The sequence below is a fragment of the Betta splendens genome, chromosome 13 (genome assembly GCF_900634795.4).
Source record: "Betta splendens chromosome 13, fBetSpl5.4, whole genome shotgun sequence".
NCBI classification, from domain to species: Eukaryota; Metazoa; Chordata; class Actinopteri; order Anabantiformes; family Osphronemidae; genus Betta; species Betta splendens.
In genome coordinates, this window is record NC_040893.2 from 18195525 (window position 1) to 18217160 (window position 21636).

General features: G+C 48.4%; 1 protein-coding gene across 10 annotated transcripts in view; it reads left to right on the forward strand.

The window, feature by feature from the left end:
• The first annotated feature begins 10449 nt into the window (after nucleotides 1–10449).
• tenm4 (teneurin transmembrane protein 4) overlaps nucleotides 10450–21636 on the forward strand; it is a 104855-nt gene continuing 93668 nt past the window's right edge. For 9 of the 10 annotated variants that reach the window (XM_029170574.3, XM_029170576.3, XM_029170577.3 and 6 more), the window contains exon 1: nucleotides 10451–10925. The gene's annotated coding sequence lies outside the window, so the exon portion shown is untranslated. Of the gene's footprint in view, nucleotides 10926–21636 lie in introns of all 10 variants that reach the window. The other variant, XM_029170575.3, reaches the window with a different exon arrangement.

Genomic DNA, 21636 nt, shown 5'->3' on the forward strand with positions numbered 1-21636 from the left:
TGGTCTCGCTGTATGACACGGTGCTGTATGACACGGTGCTGTATGACACGGTGCTGTATGACACGGTGCTGGGCTCGATACTGGGCTCAGTGTTGCGTTCAGTCCTGGGTTCGGTGTTGGGTTCATTGCTGAGCTCGATACTGGGTTCGGTGCTGGGTTCAGTGCTGGGTTCTGTACTGGGTTCGGTGCTGGGGGGTTCATTGCTGAGCTCGATACTGGGTTTGATGCTGGGTTCGGTGCTGGGTTTGGTGCTGGGTTTGATGCTGGGTTTGGTGCTGGGTTTGATGCTGGGTTTGGTGCTGGGTTTGGTGCTGAGTTTGGTGCTGGGTTTGATGCTGGGTTTGGTGCTGGGTTTGATGCTGGGTTTGGTGCTGGGTTTGGTGCTGAGTTTGGTGCTGGGTTTGATGCTGGGTTCGGTGCTGGGTTTGGTGCTGGGTTTGATGCTGGGTTCGGTGCTGGGTTTGGTGCTGGGTTCGGTGTTGGGCGCAATATTGGGCTCGGTGCTGGGTTCGGTGCTGGGCTCAGTCCTGGTTTCAGTGCTGGGTTTGGTGCTGGGCTCGGTGCTGGTTTCAGTGCTGGGCTCGGTGCTGGGCTCGGTGCTGGATTCGATGCTGGGTTTGGTGCTGGGTTCGGTGCTGGGCTCGGTGCTGGGTTTGGTGCTGGGTTCGGTGCTGGGCTCGGTGCTGGGTTCGGTGCTCTGGGCCGTGTCGTGTACAGCGGGCTCCCGGCCATTATCTCCCAGTCAGTAGGACCTCGCTGTAACCCAAGCGGCTCCTTTGACCCGAGGCGCTCCACCTGCCGGTGCCCAGCGCCCACGTGGAGATTAGTCACTCCCTGACAGGTGGGGATGGATGCCTGTGATCTTGGCCAGATACATGCACTTCTTCACCCCCATCTATCATCACCCACGGCTCCTATTTGTCTCAAAGCCCCCTCTGCACCATTCCAGTAGTAGTGAGCGCTGTTTGTGTAATTGACACTGTCCATCCTCAGTATCTGCTGAATTTCAGTTGTGGTATCACTCATCTGAAACAGAAAAGCTTGATGTATGTAACTTTGCAGCAGACTTCACCCTTTTTCCCGTGAAGCCGTGTGGGAGACAGACTGTGAGACCAAGTACACACCTGCTATGATCGGTGGCTTTAATCGGTAACGGCGTGTAGTTTTGCACATGTGGGTAGGGGGGGGGGGGTACACGTGTGTGCATGCATCTGTGACTGTAAGTGGGTGTAAAATGAATCAAGTGCAGTATGAGTGAGTTTTGCTCGTATTAATGAGATTTGTTTTTAAGTAGCTGGTAGACGTGTCATTTTCTGGCTCAGCACTCACTGGTTGAGGTGCTTTTTCTCTCCCACCCATGGCATCGCTGCTCTTTAGAGACTGTGTGGGATGATGATCAAAAAGCGTTCCTCCTAATGTAGTTGTTATCAAACGGCATTAGATCACGTCCTGTAATTACTGATTCAAAAGACATGGAATTTCTGTCACTTTTATGGTTATACTCCTTTATTTTTAATATTCATACTCCTTTTAGATTATTCTACATTTGTCATGCTGAGAGTAAATGAAATGAAATTTCCTTTTCCAGTTAGTTTTTCTGTCCTTCACATAAGGTTTGGAAAAGGTAAAAGCCTAAAAAAAGATTCTGCCTCTTAAAAGATTATAAAAACTATGGTCAGCTGGATTTTTCCTGCAGTTTTAATGGAGTCCAGTTGTGACAAGAATGAACCACTTCTTTTCCATCCGTCCATATGATCAATATGGTCCAGTCTTATTTTTGCCAAACATGTCAAGAACCGCTCTCCATCTCGCGCTCCTCAGGCACGAACCTGCTGTGTTTGAGAAGGCGCTGGTGTTGGCTGGTTCATATTCAATAGACAGCGCTTCAATTCAGCCGCTGAGTGTTTTATTCTCAGAAGATGCATTTTGGCTGGAGTAGCACTTTAATGCTTAAGGCATAAATGTAACACATCTGAAGCGGTGAAGTCATGCGCTAGCGTACGGCTGCAAAGGCTCAGCTCAGAACCACATGCTAATGAAGCATGGTACCATTAAACAGAGAACACATCGGGGTCTTTTTTGCACCAAAGGGCATTTATTCAAAAATAAAACACTTTTTGGTTAATTTGCTGGCAGCCAGTCTTTGGTGCATTATGGAAAACACGGTCTAGTAATCACCAGGACGCTACAGAGGACGCTAACCATGTGGTCGGAGGAGCCGGCGGATCCTCCCCTGCACCTTCAACCAATATTAACTTGATCAAAAGACGGTGGCGGGCCTCGGAGCAAGCTAATATGCTCATTAGCATTGACGAGGGCGCCCGGCGGCAGTTCATGTGCATTAATGAAGTAAAGACGCGAGCTAAACAATCGTATCCAGCTAGCTCTGGAATGTGCAGCCAGCCACACGCGGCGCTCCCTAACGACCTGAGGAGCTGGACTTGGGCACTATTCAATGGCTGTCGTAAAATGGCTTTGTTCAACACTTCTGCACTGTTATCGTGTAAAGCTCATGGTGCTTTGGTAAATCCTGTGAATACTGCCCCGAGTCGGGTTTTATTTCTAAATGCAGACAAATGAAAGTAGAACAGCTTCTTCTAACTACATGTTGTTCCACTTAAATCCTAGCAAACCAAGAAAAGGGGGGGAAACTATTTTCTCTGCATATTTAGATATGTTTCCCCTGAGACATGTTTAATTTCCATGGATGAATTGCCCCTCACAATTTCCCTTCCTAAAACTGAGTCACTGAAGCAAATGACTTTTCAGTCTTTTTCTTGGGGACCAGGGGTCATTTCATTACATTTTCTATCAACACCATGGATATGTGGTGTTTTATATTCTGAGGCCCAGATTATTTGAATTGATTGAGCACTGACATTTTCCAGTTATTCTGTATGATTGAAATTTTAACTGTGGGAGTTGGCAAAGGGCATTATTTTCAAAGTGCTCACACCTGCCTCCTCCAGTCCGGGTGCACACGGGCTCTGGGAGTCACAGATTGCCGCACGGCTGTCGGAAAGATGACATTTTATCCAGACCATCTTCAGTTGTGAGGGCGAGTGTAGGGTCAGTCTGCTCGCGTCCACGTGCGCTGCCACACGGATTCCACCCCACTTCCTGTCCCACAGAGCACCACCCACCGCTGCTGCTCTGTGATGCTCACACGCTCACAGAGACAAAATATAGTATGCACATATAAGCTTATGGGTAAGAAGCAAAGCTGAGGAAAATATATTCTATGGCTATTCAATCACTGCAAATACATGATGCAATGCTTCTTTGTGCAGCAGCTCTTTTTCAAATGAGTTTGATTAAACTCAGTTGAAAATGAAGGTTTGTAGTGCATCAATAAAGTGCAGCTGCTATTCCCAGCTCACCTTTGGGGCCTCAGCAGTTTCATGTCCCCCAATTTGACAGACACACACCTCACTTACTGTAATTAGACGCCTCGACCAACAAGTTGCATTTGAGCTCCGGCTGATAAAAAGGCAGAGACGGAGCCGGGTGATGGATTTGGGTGCAGCAGCCTGACCTTTGACCCGGGTTATCAAGCATTTGCAAACGGTGGTTTCGGTCCAAATTGAAATGAGAGCGCAGAATGGAGCTTCCCCAAGTACCGTGACCTTTGCTAGCCACTCCATCAGTTACTTGTCACTGCAGACTCATTTATCAGGCATGGAGCTCGCCGAGGAAGCCCACAGGTGCTGCCCTGGATGGGGGTCACGTGACACGCCGGGTCATCTCACACAATCTTTGCTGGAGGCAGTAAGTGAGTGGGCGGAATCACAGTCTTGGCTGGTCAATACCAACTAGAATAGAGTTCTTCTGCATCGGCGCTAATGTGGTACAAAGCGATGCGCTGGGAGGTGCGGGGGGAAAGGAAAGCTGCTCAAGGGTTTGAACTTGATGCGAGGGAAGTCGTAAAAGACAGTAGTTCTGAGAAGCTCAGTCTTTGTGAAGGCGTCGCACCTTCGTTTGGTCGTCAAATAAATAAGTATAAAGAGGCAAACGCTGTTAAAAATGTAGGAACAGGAAGGGCTTTGTTTCAATTTCCCCATATTTCATGTACAAATGTGCTGTATATGAAAATTCAACGTTATTCCATCTGCAGCCTGTGCAGCATGCTCCCCGAGCTTTTGATCCGCTGACTTGGATTACAGAATGAGTATTGGCCTGACTTGTATTCTGAGCGTTCTAGCGAGATAGAGGTATCTCTATACTCTGTCCATACTATCGATTAAATATTATATCTGCCCACTGGACGCTGGGATGGGCTCCAGCAGGGAGAGTCAGGCCTCCCTGCGTGATTAAAGGTTAAACCATAGTATTTAATGTGATTTCTATCAATGTCATATCGACTGTTTTTTCTAAAGTTACAATTTTGATGCTCACAGTTTCACATTGATACTTGAAGAAGGCTAAAAGCCACTTTAGAAATATTGAAATCAGTATCAGGACAACAGCAAAAGAAAACCTGATCTTTGACTGCTGATGTCCTGCCCACACAGTCGTTTAAAGTTATCTGCATTTTGAATATATAATTTTTAAATGCACCACCAAAAAGATCCTCTCTCCCTTTTTATTGTTTTATGTAAATGGAGGTTGATATTTAATATTAGACGCGCTGATAAGTCGCATTTTCTCCTTTTTCAGTGTTTATTACTTTCAAACAGCAGATTTGACTGAATACCTATGAATATTTATGCATCCTTTAGGAAAGTTAAACATGGGAAAAGTGTTTTTTGAAAGTAGTGAGAGACGGCCTGACCTTGAAGGGTTCTGTTGGTAGCTTGTGTTGTACGATGCAGAGGTGTGGATTCCACGTTAGTCTCAGTGACGCTGCACATTAATGCAACTGACACTGACACCGAAAACGCGCCTTTTAGTCAGTGACTGTAGAAACAGTCTAATTAGTCACTGAACGCATACAGTGAACCTAATGAATGCACCGCGTTGGTGTTCTGATCTGAGTTGGTACTAGAGCAGGAACAAAGACCCAGAATACAGAAACTTGGCTCGGTGAAGTACAGAATGGACATTAACTGTAGCTTCTCCAGCATCTGGCAACAAAGAGGATGTGCAGGTAGTTTTATTTCAAAATGAGGTGCTAGCAATCATTGCCATCAGATGACTAAAGCCAAAGGGCCGTCTTAAGCTGCAGAGCTAATAATTCATTAGAATAATTGAGCCAGGTAGATTCAGCCTGGCTACTTGAAGCGGTTCAGGCCTGAATTAAACGTACATGTATCTTCGTCTTGCCGGCAAAGCCCTGAGAGCCGGACTGCATTAGAGCTGAGCTCCCCGTGCTCGCTGCCCGGACAAATCCACGCCACTTTGGGTGCTTAATTGAAGCTTTGCCAGCAAACACGGACACTCAGTCACCTACTGTAAGTGACAAATTAAAGCTTACCTTTCAATAACACAACTGCCGTGTAATTAACTGTGATCAAGTGCGCAATTTATCGAGAGAGAGAGAGAGAGAGAGAGAGAGAGAGAGAGAGAGAGAGAGAGAGAGGTCCCAAACGTGAGATTTGTCTTTCAGTGGAAAAATACTGGTTTGGTTGATTTGCATGTTATGCAGGGTTAGTGCGAGTAATTATTAATGATTATTAAGCTCAGCGCGGCTTTTGTTAAAGCAGATGGAGATGGGGTGGTCCAGAAAACAACGCGCGAGACTTTGGAGAGAGTTCACACATGATGATCTCAAGCCTTGAATGTGAGAAAAGCAAAATCTACAAATAGAAGGATGCAGTAAAACATGAAAGACGAATGACATCATCTGTGAGGAAATAAAGGAATGTGTCACAAGCACAATGTTTTGTGTGAACCCGCGCACAAACGTACACCTGGCCTTCGAACACTCCGCGTCCGCGGCTCGAGGCGTCGCACCCCGCGTGTCGGGCTGCGACTCACATCGGCCCCTGCGAACGTGACGCCGCGTGGTCCGTGACGCGCACGGCGACTCGCTCACGCGCCGCGCTCCGTGTCGCTCATCACTCCGCCTCTCCGCGGAGGACGAGGTCTTGGCTGCTTCACCGGCAGCTTTCGAGTGGGATCCAGGCAAAAAAAAAAAAAAAAACACGCTCATCACATTGAAATTCAGAGCAATTCCGCGAGCTGATCAGGGGCTTTTCTGAATGGAGCAGCGCTCGGCTTCTGTCTCTTTCAATTGTCTCAATCAATTGCAGGTGACTCGACGCAGATCCAGTCTTTTCCTCCACAACTGAAGGAAATTGGATGAGAAAAATGATTGTTGCACTGCAGGTTATGATGAATGTATGTATGTAAGAGCATTTGCCCCCTGTGTGAGTGCGTAATATAGTGGTGGCCAAACCCACTGTAGAATTCCTCTCCTGCCTGTAGCATCAAACCCTGTGCTTCGTGCACAGCCGCCTCCTGAAGGTGTCTCTGGTGACACGTTGCAGCTACTTTCCGCTCAGGGCCACATATTAATAAATGTCAGCGGTGAGCTGGCTTAGGCGCCGACCTAATGCACTGCTGAATCGGTGAATTGACCCCAGACCCTGACGCCACGCTTCAGCTCATATTAAGACAACAGGGCGCGGACGGCGGGCGCGGCCTGACTTTGACGGACGCGCCAGTCGTAATCGGCGCTGGTCCTCGCTAATCACGCGCCTCCGCGGGGTAATGAGTCAGGACGCGGGGAGGACAGGCTCCGGAGGGTCACGCTCACGTAGCGCGCGCGTAAGGCAGCTCATGTGTTGAGCATCGGGCGAGTCACAGCGGGGGGCCTGGGTTAGCTGAGCCGTCCGACAACTCCACGAGTGACAACATCATCGCTGCCGACGTCCAAGCGCAGGAAACCAGGAGAGACACAAAATGAACGCGGAGCTTAGTTCTGTGTACAAGGATTAAAGGCGTCTTCATTCTAAAGTCAGTTGTAGATAAGGTGGGTGATCATTTTAAAAATTAAGAAAACATCCAAGAAATACTTGTAGAGTGATTAATATAAATCGAACCTTAATGTACTTATGCATGAAGGACAAAGGCAAGCTAACCAAGTTGATAATTGGGTTTGTGTGAGGCCATTTATCTTCATACAGGAACCTGTCATAAGATTCCTGAGAGGTTAAACTAGTACATGATCACTAACAGCCCGCGTCAACCCTGTAATCACACAAATCCGCCGTCGTCCCCAGCATCTCTTCTCCTCTTCGCCGTATTCTTCCTCACCTCGGTGACCGTCGCTCTCTCTAGTTCTCCCGCCGAAAGAGAATGTTCCGATTAGAAGTGATTGCGACCCGTCCCCGCCGCCGCGTCTCCCACACTTTCTCATAACCGTTCCACATTATCTGCATTCACTGCAGCGGCCGTCTCATCTGCATGGTGGCGGCGCCGCTGCCAGCACAAGGACAAGAAATTGGACCTCAGCAGGGAGCTAAATGTGACTTCAATCTCAACAATCCTTTTAATCTTTCATCAATCATGTGGAAGCAGCTCAGAGCCCTGATCCTATTACAGTTTGAGGGCAACAGCTTCCAATTGACAAGCATGAGAACGGCCGCGAAAGTTCGCCGCGCAAGAAAGTTGTGATGGAAACGGGGTTTGGCTCGGCAATTTGCGAGAAAATCCTCAGACTGCTTCGCTAAAATGGAAAGCAAACAAACACGCGACTGGGAGCGGAGTTCCACGCGCCGTCAACACAGGGATCTTGAAGGAACAGCAGAAATAAACAGAGCGCCTTCTAAAAATTCCCCCTCAGCAGCCCTGAAAACAGCAATCAGAGGAGCCAAATGAGATGCAGTTCTAATCTAGGTCTACGTTTACAAAGGCTGCTCAGGCCAAGTGGCTCTTAAGTGGGAAATCTAGAAATAAAGCGAGGCAGTAATGCGCGCTGATAGTAATTTACCATAACATTTTGGGTCCAAATGTGCTCCCAGATCAAGAGCAATGAGCTGGAAAGATGCTTTGGAGTAAATAAGGGCGGCCTCGCGACAGAGATGTCGTTGCCTCAGATTTGTGAGGCAGAAATCTGCCGTTTTTGTGCTTCCCATATTGGACTAATATACAATGAGGCTTCAGAACCAAGTGTCAAAACATTTCACAAGCATAATTCCCCATTATTCTGAAATCTGAAATGTTCATACGATGATAAATGCGTTTCCTCTTGTTTCGGTGGCGACTAACAGCTTTGAATGAACAACGGGAGGAAAGTTGGAAGGAAATTAGTGTGAACAGTGTTTGCGTTTAGCCCCTGATATGATGCTTATTATGGTGAACATCAGGTTTGTTCTGGGGGCATTTGTTCTCTTTTGTTATACGTTTTGTGATAAGTTCCATCCAACCAACACTTTGTTATTTATTGAATCCAGCTCCTACATTAGAAGGTGCGTCGTAAATCTTGGGATCATAACAGCACATTGTGTTGTTGTAATTGTCAGCTGTTATTAGCACTGCTCACAAACAGTCACTGATGCGCTGAAGCTCACCCAGAAAAAGTTGTGCTGAATCTAAACTGTATTTTGTGTCTGTAGATGCAACAGCTTCACAGGTTATGGTGAATATTATCTGACAAAGAAACAGGAGAAAGAATAAAAGTTGGTCAGACAGCGTGTAGACACTGCCAAGCAGCCCTAATTAAGGGTTTTATGGGGCATATAATTTGAATCACAGCATTAAGCTCTGATCTGAGCCCATTTGTTCCCGTTGGATGTTGTAGGAACGGAGCTCTCACACAAGTTCAAATCAGCTGAAACCTCAGATCAGAACGTTTAGGAATAAAAGCACGCAGTCGCTGATTAGAGAAGATCATTTGCAGCGATGACGAGAGCTCACGCCTCTGAGCAGGTCCAGCGCCTGAGAACAACCCATATGAATACTTTGTCTAGTTCTGCTCCTGAGTCCGTATCCTGGTTCTGATGAACACTGTATGGTTTCTGCTTCGCGGCTCTGTTACTGTGTCGCCGGGGCCGCTCCGTGACCGGGGCAGAACCGGTGAATCGCTGCCAAGCGCATGCAAACATCAGCGCCTCAGCCTGGAACCGGGCCCCTTTCCTGCCGTTGCCCGGGTCAACGGCAAACCTCACACTCCCACAATGGCACCATCACAATACCAGGCCCGGCTCCGGTTTTACATGTGAAAGCGTGTTTAACTTTTCACTCATCCGTTCACAGCCTGCGAGCAGCTCCGAGCCCGGCCAAGATTAGCTTTTGGCAGACAATGCGGTGAATTAAAGGCCACACATGGCCGCTCTGTGACCAAACGCACCGCGGGGCCGGGAACTCTTCACCGATGGCTTTAACCCACGAGGAGAAACTATCGGAGGTAAATAAGTGCCGACGGAGTTCGGATTAGGACCCGAGCAGACGAGTGGCGTGAGCTGTAGAACAAAGCAGACGGGTTTCAAACAGGAGAAGTGAGAGTGTTTGGCTGAAATGCTCTGCTGTATTTTGGCACATTGTAGATGTTTAGACTGTTAACGTTCAAATGTAATATGCTAATTATTAATCTCAATAATTCCAATGTACTGTATAATGGTGAAAATATTGCAGTTACTATATTAAGATTCATGTTCTGTCCCCAACATTTATCACTACTTCATTCAAACACAGCTGATTCCACATTGAACAAGCCATTCAGATTCATTACTACAGAGCTGAAGTAAAACCGGTCCAATCAACCCGGTTCAGGTGTTGCCGCTTGTCGCTGCCGTTAACGTGCTTGTTTTTTCTATTTCACTCTCCTCTGCTGATGACGTCCGTCCTCCGCCGTCGACCGCTGGTTCGCCGCTCCGCCATCGTCGTGTTGGGCTTTGAGTAAATCCATGCATTCTTCATTGTAAAGTGCCGTGAGACGGCGTTGGGTGCCATTTGGTGCTACTGCATATAAATAAACCTGACTAAATTAATTATGGCTGCATTTATTATGGATGGGGTTTGATTATTCATTAGAAAAAGCTGTTTGGACGTTTGTTGCCTTTTTTAGTGGATGTGTAAACTCCTCTCATGGGTTAATACATGACGTTGTGTACCAGCAACAGGTCACTGTTACTGCACGTGCATCACTACAGCGAGTCATTGGTTCTAATTGGTATTAGTAACACGTGACACAGTGGTTCTGGGGTTAACTGGCTCAAAAACAACACAACAATTCAAATTCGTCCTGATATTTTGTTGACCAATTATGAATTATTGCTGGACAACATTTTAAATTGCAACTCTCAGACCATTTTATTTGAGAACAATGCGAATTTGATTACAGTGATTAATTATACAGTAGAATGATAAATATTACCCGAGGTCTTGTGTTTGGAAACACAAACCAGATACATTTCCTCTTTGCTGTTTATATATTTTTAAATATTTTTAGAAGAAATAAAATGATGTCGTCAACGATCATACGTTAAAGGCAAACTTTCCGTGTGGTTATTGGCGTGTCTGCTTTCGGGGAGGGATAATCGCAGTCAGACGTTCGCAGGGACTATAGGCTGGTGCCGGAGGGGGCGACCACGCACAGCCGCGTCCCCGCTCCAAACTCGTAAATTGTGAATCGTGAGGGGCCGCGCAGCGTGTCACTCCCCGGCACATCAGCTGGCGCCGCACCTCGTCTCGCGCCGCGTCCGGGGACTCTTTGCCCATTATTTCCCCCCGAAGGATTCTCTGCGCGTCGTTCAATTAGGTCGGTGCGCGTTAATGGGCATCTTTGGACGGCTGCCTCGCTCATCGCTGTGAGCAGCGGCGGCAGCAGCACCTTGGAGCAGCAGCAGCAGCGGGAGGAGGAGGAGGAGGAGGATTTTTCCTGCCGTACCGTGTCGTGCACCGTGGAAATAACACTCGCCTGCTCTGGGTACTATCAAAACGACAGGGAGGGACGACGGAGACGGAGTGGACGCACAAAAGGTTCTAGCGTGGGTGACTGGTCGAGAACACGGGCCTGCTACGTTGGATGAGTCTTCACTATGGTAAGGTTCATCTTTTAGGGAGATGTGGGCTTTTTTGCTAGTGTTGCAGGAAAACACGAGCGCCGCACGCAATCATCGCGCAGCTGTGGAGCGAGCGAACGCCTGCGCCGCGGGCGGCTGCCGCTCGCGGCTTTTGCGTCGTTCGTGTCCTGCGCGTGCATAAACCTGCCCGTTTGCCCGCACGCCGGCGCTCGGACGGTGGGGGATTTACGGCGCCGCCTCGGTGCGGGGCGGCGCGGGGCGGCGCGGGGCGCTGGGGCACGCGCTCCCCGGCTCCCGAGCAGCGTGAAGCCGCCGCAGCGTCGCTCCGGTGCGGATCGGATGGTCAGTGAGCCGCCCCAAAAGTGCACAGCTGTCGTGTCTGGGAAACGGGTTCCGAACGGAGAACGGCTGCAGCGCGTCCCGCACAGGGCGCGTGCAGTACAGTAGGTCCCTGAATGAGGCACGAAGACGCGCACGGACGTGGCTTCGTGAATCCGGGGCTGTTAAAGTGCTGAAGCGTTCCACCGGTGCTGGGTTACGTTACGACTAACGCGGTGCTTACATTCTAAGGCGTGGACTCGTGATACCTGGTATTTTTTTCCGAATTGAATCCGTGTTCAACTCCGTAGTAGTCGCCTTCATGACATGTGTCTCTGAGCTCGGTTCAAACGGAGTCAGGCTTTGGAAATTATAGCGTTTAGTTTAGCTGCAGTGTAAATAAACACATACCAAATCTATGTAGTCCAGTTACAGAGTCACATCAAATTAAATCCCACATGTTCTACATCTAATGATAAATCTTTTTCCTTTTATATGTTTTATGTTTTTTCCTTTTATGTTTTTAAATCATATTTCAAAAGGAAGTGTGTTATGACGTGCGTTCACCGTGAAATCAGTTGAATTAGTTTAAGTGAATTAAAAAGCCCGTGTTCCAGTGTTTGGCACTTCTTCAATGGTCGAGGCTGGTGGAGTGAAGGCGTGAGTGGGACCCCTGGGAGTCATTGTTGGGGCCTCGCACGCGGCCTGGCCCAGGCTCTGCACGCTGTCTGGACCACTGAGACCCACACACACACACACACACACACACACACACACACACACACACACAGGGCTTTATTAGAATAGAATTTCAGAAAGCGTACGAGGATCAAGTGTCCAAAAAAAGGTTAATTAGTTTGTCAAACTTTTCAAGATTAAATATTCTGAAATTCAAATTTAATATCACTGCTGCACTTTTGAGATCCCAGTGGATGTTTTGATAAGTGAGCGTTTCAACAGTCCACCCATTCCCAGGACGCGCCGACATCCAGACCATTAGGAATCTAGTTGATGTATGTGTTGCAGTCGGAGGTGTGTGTGTGTGTGTGTGGGGGGGGGTCTTTGCATGGGTAACAGGGCTAAGTGCTACCGCCGGCCGTAGCGGGTGCGTGACCCCACATATTAGAGGTTAAATCCAAGGGAACCTGGCGGCGCTCCGCCCTCCTTGGTGAGTGTTTGTTGCAGACATCAAATGAGAAGTCTGGAGTTGTTAGGTCCCGCCGAGGTTAACCTTTGTGGAACAGGCGGCCATTCTCCCACTTGTCTTTGTGGTGCTGATGAGCTTTGAGAAGCAGCCTCAGCACTAGCTCTCTGCATGAGAGGAGGGGAAACAACCCTCCCTTTGTGGCCGCAAATGAAAAATCTGTTGCTGGCCTTTGTTGTGATTTGGCTGTGCGCTGAAAGGGCGGCTGCTCTCCAACGGGCCGCTTGCTTAATGCGAGATAACGCGCGGGCTGCGTTGGACCCGGTGCTGCTCCTTAAACGATGGGACCGTTTGGGAATGAAGCGCTGCGATGCTTTTGTCCCGCGGGACTTTTCCACAGGGGATGTCGTGTGTTTGGCGTCACGCGGGGGGGGCATCGGAGGCAAAATGGGTCCTGGGGACGCTCAGGTTTGTCCTCTGCCATCGTGAGTGGTCCCGTAAGAGAAAACGCCTCAGACCGGAGATTATGTTACGCTCACTGAAAATCAGAGATCGTCGGCAAAGCGGGTGTTCGCCAGCGAGTGCAGCCGACGCTAAACTGAACGGCGTCCGTAAAGCTGCAGCCGCAACGCGCCAATGGCTTTGTTGCTCCTGTTAATTTGCCGTTGCTGCTGATCCTTACAGTGTGTACCTGCCTCTTCAACTCGGTAGCACTGACGACAACAAAGGAATTCTGTAGCCCGGGGCATTGTGTTTAGTTGAAGCTGCAGTCTGTCATCTTGTAATTTATCACACACAGGACTAATGAGTAGTTGTCACAATTACAACGCTTTATTGGCCATGAAAGCTGGCCACTGCATTTCCCCTCCCCTCCCTCCCCCCTTTTCTCACACAGCCCCCTCAGTGTCTTCGAATGTTGACAGAACAGCTCCTCACTTCGTGCGATAAGTTGAGGACACGGCAGAAATCAGAAGCATGTGTTGTTAGCGAGAGGCCGACTGACTGACGCTCCCTGGTCCGGTCCACTGTGAAGCGCCGCACGCGGAGGCATCGCATTCACACCCACGGCCTTTTCAGAATAAAGTTCCTTCTCCCGAGCTACTCTGGGTTTGAAAATAGAACCGCGCTGTTTGTCGGAGGCGGCGCGTGTCCAGCGCTTCCAATGGTTTGCTGGGAGGTCTTGCGTCAGAAATGTGAAGTCACAAGCATCTCCAGTCATTTACGAAGCTCAGGACATCTTCAGAAAACGCCACAGTCGACTTCACCTTGCTCTTAGTTTCAAAATAAGACTCACTTTGATGTGTTAGTGCGGCATCGCTGCTGCACTTTATGCATTTGTGCCCACGTTCGCCTGATGAGCAGGAATCCAAATTCCCTGATTAAAGGAAACGTTTGATTTTCTCTCATTTTGGTTGGATGCACTTAGGGATTTTATTTTAAATTAAAGAAATTTTTTAGAAGCGCAGAAGCCGCAACCCGGTGGCTTTTTGGCGTCGTGACGAGGGATCAGCCACGTCTGTAATATTATCAGCGTTATTAGATTCCAGTTGTGTGGATTTGTGGGGTGTGTCTGCACATTCTTGTGCTGGAATTAGCTGCTTTTTTTCCCGCGTCTTGCTCTAAAACTATCGGTTCCACTTGTCGGGAGGCAGAATCTTACACCTGTTTGCTGCTGTGAAAGTCAAAGCCGCTCAAACAAAGTGGCTGAGGAGTCGGGCCGGGCCGATATTATGCAGCGGAGCCTCCAGACGAGGGCTCGTGTTTCTGCTGCGGCCGCGACGGACAGGCTCCCCTTTGTGTCCGACATTTCATGCTACATGTGTAGCGATTCCTGAGGCGACTCCTGCGGCGGAAGCTAATGACAATTTGCAGGTGTGGTCCCGGTTATGGCGGCGGTGCCGGCTCTGATGGGCCGCCGTCCGCTCGGTGCCAACAGCGGGTGCAGTCATTGAGTGGTTGAGGAGCGTTTTCAGGGTGTAGCTGGAGCGGAAGCACAGCGGCAGGGACGGCCATTGTTGGAAGGCCTGCATAAATTCTGCATCTCCTGCATCAATTATTGAAGCTGCCTTTTGTGTATGCGCCACGAAGCCGCTCCGTGTGCCTCTCTGGGGGAAAACCAGTTGCTGGCCTGCGTTTCATTCCGCCCAAAGGCCGCGATGCAGTCTTATTCCACACATTGCAATTGTTTTCATGGACGTGAGAACGGGCCGTGTCAAAATGACACCGTCATTTGTAACGGACGTCGCTGCAGGTTCAGAGCTGTTAAAATAATAAAAGCGCTAGCTGGAGTCAGGACCTCCGCGTGTGCGTCCGTGAGTCGGATGAGTTGAGGTCAACGCGTTCCACCAGGAGCGTCTCGCTCTTAAACATGCTTCTCCACCAGTAATGGAATCGGCAGCCGTCTCTGGAGGGTCATTACGTCTGACGGCCGCGTTGCATGGTTGTTAACGGCCAAATAATATGAGCACGTTTCACAGCACTGAGTGCACTTAGTGGGGGAGAACCCGAAGAAGAGACGGGACGGATTTCACTTACTTTGTCCAGCAGATACTGTACGACGTCCTCTGTTTGTGTCCGAGGCCTGAAAACGCACAGGAAGCTTCTGGAGGATGTTGAAGGAGATGAAACCAATGTCTGCGAGGGACCGAGCTCATGTTTGTAGTTGTTTGAGAAATAAGGACATGTATTTTGATGTTTTCAGCAGAAGCTCAAACAGAAGCATGTCGGGTGTCACAGTGGTGCTTTAGTCCAATGCAGCGCATGGCGTCGCTGCGCCTGCAAACTTCTCTGCCCGATTTCCCATCACGCCGCTAAAAACTCTCCCGTGATGGAGAAATTGAGGCTGATCATTTCAAACTGCTCCCGACTACGGCCGACTCTGCCCAGATGTCGGGTCAATGTGTTTTACACCACTCCACTTAAATGCACTGCAGCAAATTGCCCCACTCACGTTGTTGTGTGTACACTGTGGCCGACTGCAGCGATGGACAGCGCATGAAAAAGCCACTAAACCGACGGCTGAACCCGCGTTGAACCGAGCGAAGCCCAGCCTCTAATAAGACGTCCTGGCAGCGTTTGAAGGTCACATTATGTGGGTGATTCCGCCGACAGCCATCACGTCCCTCCCCACAATCACACTAACAAAGTGGCAGCGCAGATTTCCCGCGTCGTGGACTCCTCCCATCAGAAAACGGCCCCAGTGGCGTTTCATCATGACCAGGATCATCTTATGCAAGACGGTGAAACGCCGTTAATTCCCAGGTAATTAAACCCCAGTGGTTTACAGTTGGAAAAAGCAGCGTCTACTGTACGGCTGCGGCCGTCGGCTGTTTGTTTTGAATGACAACGGCGCTATCAGGAGCGCACTCGTATCTAAAGCGGCGCAAGGTGCCAGAGAAGCGGGGTTGGGATTAAAACAAAGCCCTCGTGCCTCTGTTTACAGCAGCGGTTCACGAGCCGCCGCCAACTGTGCTTCTCCCTGCTTTCATCACGGAGGATTACTGTTGCAGTTTGGAGATGAACAAACCCAAACACATTTGGATTCGGTGGCATATTGCATTTGTTTTTTGAGTAGATTCTTGAACCTTAAAAGCCCTGAGTGAGTCCTGTACGGATCAAACATGGCTGATCTGTGCTCAGCATTTAGCACTGATCACTGTGGTAACTTGTACTGTACTAACTAACTCCTGGGTATAGATTATTATAGTATTTTCTACCGCACACGGTGGATTGTTAAAGTAGAGACATGATTGTGATAATATTTCCGGACGTGGGGCTCCATTGTCACCTGCTCCATTCACCGTCAGCACCTTCTCGTCGCTGCGCAAGCTGTTGTCCAATATGCTTCCTAAAAAGTTAGGCGAGTTTCGAAGGACACGCTGAGTGCATTAACCCAGGATGCTCCTCTCTCTTCGCAGATGTCGCGTCATCTGCACCCTGAAGGTTATTTCAGCCTCCGGATGTTTAAGATGTAATAAAGTAACAGCTACTCTCAAAAGTAAGGAAATCCACCCTGAGCAGCTGTAGGGTTTCGCTGCGCGCTGCATCCAAGCCCTCGACTTTATTAAACACATGAAGCACGTCCGCGACGCCTGGTGAACGCCTTAGCGTGTGCTGGGGAACGCGGCGTCACTAACCGCCACCGCTGCTCTGGAAACGTTTATTTCGGTGATGAAATAATTTTGTGGGCTGTGTGTCTCACTAATCCAAGCAATCAGATAGAGCCTCAGGAAGGAAACGATTCCCCTTTGATCGAGTCCATGTGCGTTTTGTTTTGCGTCAGGGGTCAAATTCATAACTTTTATGTTTGGCATCAGACGGCGACTTCACAGGATTATTTGTGCGTCGTGGAAGTCCAGCAGCAAAAACAGAGACACCAGAGCAGCGTCAGGGGTGCGGCATCGCGATCGGGCCTCGATTCTCCTTTCAGTGTCACTTTTAAAAATAGATTTTATTTTTTTTCACAGCGCGAATTCAACTTCGCTGTTTGGGAAATAATGAAATCAAACGGGAGTGAGCGCATTTCCTTTTTGTTCCCTTTGTAGAGAAGTGACATGTTTTGTGAAACGCGCCGCTCACCTGCAGAGGGAGGCGTTCAAGGTGGAGGACGGCTGAAAAGGAGTTGTCAATATATTTTGCAAGTGTAAGGCAGCGAAGTGGAGTGATAGCTCTCGAGGGGGCTGGCCTTAAGCTGTTATTCTATAAATATTAATAAAGGCCGGTGGCGCTGAGCGTTTGCTCATGTCGCAGGCTGGGCTTCGCTGTGACAAGTGCTGAAAAGAGTGATGAGATGACAAAGAGGCGGCAAAGTGACATTTAGTGACAGGCCTCCGCTTCCTAAATATGAAATGTCATGACTAAAAATGGAAGTTGAATCTGCTGACCTCTGGCTCATAAGACACTGAAGACAACACTGGACCTCCAGTGGGTTTCGAGGTTTCATGCGCGATAGTTGCATGTATGCGCTCATGTTTCTCTTCTTTTCTCTGTTAATTCCTCTCATGCAGCGATGCTAATCTGCATCCGCTCAGGTTTGAGCTCCTCGGCTCCTCCTCCACCCCCACGCGCTCCTCTCGCTCTTGGCTGCTGCTCACGCCGTCGGACTAACGCGGCCCTGATGCTCCCAACCAAAGTTTCCGACCAGATAAGGACTGTTTGCTTTGTCTGCGTGGCTTCCATGCGCTGCAGACGCCGGCGCTGTGAAAGCTGAGAGCAACAAATTCAAAGCCGGGCGCGATAAGATGATGAAAAGGCAGCGGGCAATAATTAACATGTTGCGTCTCAGGAAACTTTTTGTTGCATCTGTCCCTGTATTCAAGCTGAACCATTTCTTTAAATGTGGACTGACAGGAAATGGTTTTAGGCAAAGAAAGAGTAGCACCTGTTGGCTTAGTAGACGTACAGGTTCGTTCTCAGAACGGGAAAAAGCTCAAAAGCAGCACAGAGGAAGTCAAATGAAGCCATTTACTCATTATGTGATGAACCTTGTTCATTAAATGGTGCGTTTCTTCTGAAACCAGGTCATTTCTATTGTAAATGAACTCTGGTAGTTGTTTAAAGGTGTCAGTAAATGCAGCACGTTGTGTGTTGCTCATGGCTGAACACGTGGACGGGAGCTAAGAATGAAATCCTCCTCTTTCATCCTATATTATATTATAATTTACCATCCAATCCTAGAAGCATGTCTGCTGTACATTAAGCCCAGTAAATCTGTCGCTACATCTCCCTCTGATTTATCCGTCTGTCCGTTCCCTGAGCTGGAGCTTTTCCAGACCCACCACTGCGACGTGATCCCGTTGCTCCTTATCTAAATATTAAGCAGCTGCATTTGGAGACATGACTCCAACATCACGGCTTTTATCCAAGGCTTGTCCTCTCGGTCTATGGCTTCCCAAGCATTTGTATTAATGGCATTTCACAGCGGCGAGGAGATAATTTTTGTGTGGTAAGGTGTAAAATGGAGCAGCTTTGATGTTAAGCGGTTTATTTAAGATTCAAGATGAGAGCTGTAATTAGTTGACAAAAATCTTTTTGCTTCCAGGAGGTTTTCTTCCCTTAAATCCCTTCGGCCTGAGCTCAGGTCGCTGCATTCCGGTTCAAAGACACCAGGGATGCAGTTAACTTCATACCTGTGTCACATAATTACTAATGTGAAAATGATAAGAAGCAGAATCCAGATTCCATTCATGTGCAGAAATTCCTTTAATAACGGCTTTGATGTGGTGGAAATGGCTCCTGTGCTCTTTGAATACCAGTCATTTTGGCTCTAAACAACTTTTTATCCCGCCATCTAGCGTCGTCTGCTGCAGCTTATATCAGCAGGCTCCACCGTGTTCCTGCGAGTAGTAAAATTTGACCAGCGCTGCTATCGATGCGTGATCCTTTTTGATCCTCTCTGCGGATGGTGAAAAACCTCAGCCGGTCGTGACAGCTAAACACACACAAGGTCGAGCTGTGATATTTAACAGCTCAGGGAGTATTTACCTCGACTTATTGTTTGGGCAAACAATTCCAAATGTGCCTCACGGGTCTATGAGCGCCGCACATGAGGAGCAGCGACGCTCTAATGCCGGCGCCGCCGCTGAATGTGGAAACAGGCGCCTGCGTCAATCTGCCAAAACTTGAAAAGCACCGTGTAATTGAATTAATCGGGGAGGACAGGGGTCACCACGTTTAATGCAGGCTGTGATGGACAGATGTCAGGACACACGGCGCGTCCCAGCTGCAAAGACGCAGACCTATTGGAGCCCTCATTGACCCACAGCCATCGTGGCCGAGCATTAAAGCCACCAGGTGCTTTCAGAGACGGTTGATCCCTCCTTGGACTTCTAGTTTGACCCGTCACTCACTGGGTCAAGATGAAGATGCGTGTGATGGAACGTAGAGTCAGATGAAGCCTCTAATGACAGACATTCATCAGCCTGGACTGTGAGCGGACCCGGAACCAGTGTTTCCACAGTGAAAGCTTTCCTGCTAATGATCTCACTAAATGCAGCAGTTCATTTGATCACGCGTGCTTCCAGTCAATGCAGGGTTCAGATGATGACAGGAGCCGAGGACGGCTGCCGATCGGGCTGTAGAAGCTGCAGCATCGGACTGATGGCGTCAGCGTTTCATACGTCTGGTCACTCGCAGATTTCAGCTGCTGAGGTCTGGTCTGAGCTGAAGATCAGCGTCGGCAGGAAACAAGTGGAGCAGGAGTCAGGATGCATGGCTGTTGTTGAAAACCCAGAATTTACCAATGCTAATGAGGCAACTGGAAGGTTGTGTTGCTATCATGTGTCACTGCAACTGACCTGGAAAAAGTTAACGCCACATAACGTGTTCCAGCTGCAGCTGGAAGAAAACATCAGGTTTTTCTATGCGTCGGATGGATTTTCCTGTCAGTTACTAACAAACAGCTGGTGCTGCTGCTTTAACGCAACCGCGCGCAACCATTGGTTAATTATCCAGGAATAAAGTATTTTAACAGAGAACTCGACGGTTAAAAAAACACACATCTGGTGAATTTGCTTCTGTTCAGAAAAACTGGTTGCTTATTTTCAAACACAACTGGTTGCTCTCAATCACAACAGTGTTTGTTGGAGGAAGTCAGGAAGAAGAGGGCGAGGGTTTGAATCTGTGGCTCATTGGTGCCTCAACATATGATGAGGAAGAAATTCAGACCGGCCGAAGGGTCTAGAACCGATTTTATTTATTAAGTAAAATAGAATAAAAACGCATAGTTTTTTTATAGTTTGAATAGATGCATTGAACAAGTCCTCTTGTTAAAATCAATAATTCCTGTCTTTCTGAATAGCATTGCTTTGAAATCCTTACCTGAAGGTGTTTACCATTAGTGGACTTCCACTTTTAGCACCTCTCTGTGTGTTCTTTTGTGAAAATCATTAAAGTGTGTATGCTTAGATTCATTTAATGACCTTTGGCCACGACCCGCTGCCGCTGAAGGAAGTTACGGAGCATAGAAACATTGTGATGATCCTCTGCACGGGCGTGTGACCTTTTTTGCACTAATGCAATGTTTCTTGCTTCACAGAGCATATTCTTAATTTCACAGCCAGCTTGCATTTTCACATATCCTGGTCGCAGGTTCAAGTACTTTGCTGCCGTATTTTTATGTGGCGCATGTGAACTGATGAATAAGTAATGGGGGTGCCACAGTGCAGCGTTGCCGTGTGGATCAGCATGTGCTCGGTGCACTTTAAACCCAGTGGCTCTCCCAAGCGCCCTTAGAGCCTTTTGCGGCTCCAAGCAAGTGTGTCTATGTAAAAATACATGCAAGCTATGAGGCTAAATCAAAAAATGGCATAACATCCACCATCCCCACGCTCCCTGTTAGTGTGGTGGGAGGAGATGGCACCGGGGTGCTCGGCAGCACAGGGAGCGGTGCTCGCTTCACTGATGGCACTTTACACTTCACGTTTTGTCTCATCTCGCTTCCTTTTACAACGAGGAACGCGCTCATATCCGCGGTGTTATCTCCTGATTACACGCCTAATTGTGGGAGCCCTCATCCATATGCTCTGGTGGAATGTGTTGGATGCTATATAATGAGGCCTCTTGATCTGCGCTGACTCCTCCGTTGCATCACTTTTGGAAGCTGCTTTTTAATCTCGTCTAAAAGCCCCCTTGAAATTACGGCGTGTTTAAGATCAGTGCGAGGTCGCGAAAGTAAATCAATTGACTGTTTAAGCATATGAGTAAAAAAAACAACAAAAGAGCGGTTTTAATCAGAAGGAGAAATGTTTTGGCACATGTCTGTCTCTGTGTTCTCCACTGTGCCGCCCACACACCGCCTCATGTCTCTGCTGCTTCAGCTTCTCATTGTTCAGTCCTATGTAAAAGCTGCAACTTTGGAAATTCTTTACAAACCGGGGTTTTGCATTTCTTCAGTTTCAGTACAAACATAGTGAACTGGACTGGAGAAGAAGCAAATGGCACCTCGGGGAATTTTATAATAAGCTTAAGCAATAATAATTATAAAGTTAAGAAATTGATGATGAGACCCAACTCCAGCTCTGTTTAACAGGGTTTTATTGGATCAGACCAATGTATGGGCTCTGCTGAGGACTGGGATTCTCAAATCTGTGCCGATAAACTGTGAATACGCGAAGGCGTGAGCAGGAAGTTATGAATAGCCCCTGATAACACCCGGTGAACGCTACGTGCAGAGCGCAGCGGCGCTGCGATGACTCAAAGCCATTAGTCACCGGCATTTTCAGCGTTCCGGGCCGGCGCCAGGTGTAAATGAAGCTCCGCGTGCGCCCG